This window comes from Saccopteryx bilineata, chromosome 1, assembly GCF_036850765.1.
Source record: "Saccopteryx bilineata isolate mSacBil1 chromosome 1, mSacBil1_pri_phased_curated, whole genome shotgun sequence".
NCBI classification, from domain to species: Eukaryota; Metazoa; Chordata; class Mammalia; order Chiroptera; family Emballonuridae; genus Saccopteryx; species Saccopteryx bilineata.
This window is the reverse complement of record NC_089490.1, coordinates 78,009,804-78,012,799: the sequence shown is the minus strand read 5'-3', so window position 1 is coordinate 78,012,799 and position 2,996 is coordinate 78,009,804. Positions and strand designations below refer to the sequence as shown.

At 46.6% G+C, this 2,996-nt stretch overlaps 1 pseudogene; it reads right to left on the bottom strand.

Annotated features, from left to right (window-relative positions):
- Positions 1-1,677: 1,677 nt before the first annotated feature.
- Positions 1,678-2,791, bottom strand: LOC136319240 (urotensin-2 receptor-like; annotated as a pseudogene).
- Between the last annotated feature and the right edge of the window lie 205 nt (positions 2,792-2,996).

Sequence of the window (2,996 nt, the reverse complement as noted above, 5' to 3'; positions counted from 1 at the left end):
GTAGAGACACCAAGGCAGGATACAGAAGAATTTTTAAGAGGAGATTTATTAATAAGCTGGCTGCATATGACTTACACAGGGTATAGCTAACCCAAATCGTGTAGCCTTGAATATAGCTCTGAGGCTAGTTATATACACTTGATCACATACAGGTTTAAGAAAAAGGAGAGGACTTACATAATGTCAGAGGATAAGTGTTTGTAAATCGCCCATTAAGGAGAAAGAAAGGGGAGAGGAAAGGGCTACTTAAATCTTTCTTCCCTCTCCCACATTCTGGCTAGCTGTTTACCTTCTTCCTCACAGGTGTGAGGAAGAGAGGAGGTCCAAGTCTCCTTCCTCCTTCCATTCAAAACCTACTACAAAAACCTCCCTATTTACAATATTATAGCCCTTCCTAAGTATGAATGCGATCGGCCATCTTGAGCTGATGTAAATCACACACAAGTATAAAAATCATATTTACAAAATCTCTCTGAATGCTTGGCATAAATCATAAAATGCCTTTTAAGTCTCTTAGTAAAAGGAGGTTGCTTATCTCAGTACATAGTATGTCCTTGTAAGCCAGGAAGCTCCCACATTCTTTTCCCTTCATTTTTCACAGAAAGGAGGGGGCAGGAAACCTGACTCTTTTTTCTAAAATATTAATATAAATTTTTGCAATTTTTTAGTACCTTACCACATTCCCCACTGGTTTTATATTCTGAGTCAAATCTTTGACTCATTTTAATAAGATGCATGAGGCTGTTGAGTAGACAGCGGCCTTGAAGTTAAGGTTAGGATCAGTGATTTGCAGATGCTATAAGTAGGAACATCAGCCTATAACATGTAACAGATATTTAACAGGTAGACTTGATGTTTTCATTAACAGTAATACAGTCTTTTGAAGAAACAAATGCTATTGCTTAATTTCTTACAACCTGTACAAACCTTCTGCAACTTACATAAAATTAACTGGCTTTTATAATAACTTATTTTTTTCTCTTTCAAAAGTATTTTTATTCTTTTACCTTTTATTATTAAAACTATACAATTCCCTTTCTAGTCAGAACTCTTAATTTAAAAAAAATTTTAACCTTTAGTGACAACCAAACTGGCAATAAGTAATTTTTGTTTAAAGTATATTTCTTTTTGGAGGTATCCTCCCTCTAAGTAGCTAGTATTTGTAGGTTAAGTACAAGCACACATATATTTTTTATTTACCTTGTAGCTTCCCTTCTAGCAAGGGGACTTATACCTCCCTTCTGTATGACTCATAGTAATACATGCATCAAACCTTAAGACAATTTGTTCTGGCTTTATTTTACCTCAGTTTCCCTCCCTCCCCAAAGTCTAATTAAAATTAGGTCCTCAGTGAGTTTCTTCAGGTATTAGCCATGCATAGACCAGCCAGCTTCCAGTTTGTGGCTGGAGCAGAACATGCTGTCTTTCTCAGGGTCAACTTACAAGGGTTGGCGGGGTCGGTCTCTGCTGTCGATGAGGGTGTCTCTGCTGGGACTGCAGGCTTCAACTGGCTATGGTGAACCTAGGCGGGTATGCCTTCTACCTTGGCAGCAGTAGGAGTGGTCAGTATCATGGTGTGTGGACTCATCTATGTGGGAGTCAGTCCTTGGGTGAAGTACTTCTTTACCCAGACTGAGTCCCCAGGCTGGAAAGGATGCACCGGGTCTCTTGGCAGTGTCAGAAGCACCTCTCAGACAGTCTTTTGAACAGCTTGCTGAGTAATTTGCAGACCCTGTGAGTACTGGAGGCTGGGACACTCAGGGACAGACCCCCCAGGGGCCTGCTGATGCGCTCAGTGACCTGCTGGCTGTTGGGTGACAGCAAGTGGCCAAAGGCATGCTGGGAGTTGGTGAGGCACTGCCAGAAATCTTGGGTGCCCACATACCCACTCATGCTCCTGCTGCAGGGTGAGCTATGGGGTATGAGCAGCTGGGCACCAAGGTACTGGGCCAGCAGCTGCTATATTCAGAAGGGCATGAAGCATGCCCAGAAGAGTAGCACAATGCCGAGGATAAGGTGCACTACTCTGGGGCTGGGCAGCCCCTATGTCTATAGGAAGGAGGCTTGCTGTGACAGCCAGTAGGCCCAAGCCAGGTATGTGTAGAGAAGCCTGACGGCCACGCCAGGCCCCACAATGCTGGTCCCAAAGAGCAGTGTCAGGTAGGCACGGTAGGTGCTCTGGCCCCAGGCTGGAAGGCAGAGACTCTTGTGTTCCCTGTGGACCAGCCAGAAAGCCAGCATCATGGACAGCACCAGCAGTAGCGCCAGCAGTCATGTGCCAAGTGCCAGGACCTGCGGTAGCCCTTGGAGCGCTGTGCAGTGTCCAGCGGCCTCAGCACTGTGGCATAATACTCACAGCTCATGACAGTGAGAGTGAAGATGCTGGCATCCATGGTCAGGAAGTCCAGGCTAAAGAAGACACAGCAACCCACGTCTCCAAGTGCCACTCCTTGGTGATGTAGATGGTCACATATAAAGGAATACTGAGCAGGTAGAGCAGGTCAGCCAGCGCCAGGTTGACAACACAGACATACATGGAGGCTGAGGTTTGCAGGAAGTGGCACATGATTACCAGCGTGTACACGTTGCCCGCCACACTCACCAAGGCCATGACCAAGAGCCCTGCTCCAATGGTACCTGTGGCCACCAGGTCCTCCAGGGAACTGGATTCCGTCAGGCTGGCTCACAAGCGCTTGCAGGATGCGTTGGGGCGGCTGGATGTTTTGGACACAGAGCTGCCTGTCATAGCTAGCACAGGGAACCTGCTTATAGGCTCTGAGCTCAGAGCCATCTCTGCTGCCTCACACTTGACTTGAGGCTGGGATGTACTGTAACAGGGGCATCTGTGGGTGACAAGCTTGTCCTTGGTTACTGCACAGCAGGTCGAGCTCCCGTGACTGCACTTCTGTAAAAGCCTTGCCTTGCTTTGTACTTAGCAAACAAAAGAGGGCCGAGCTCTGTATGATCCAGTCCTGGTCATCACCCCCCGCAGCAGC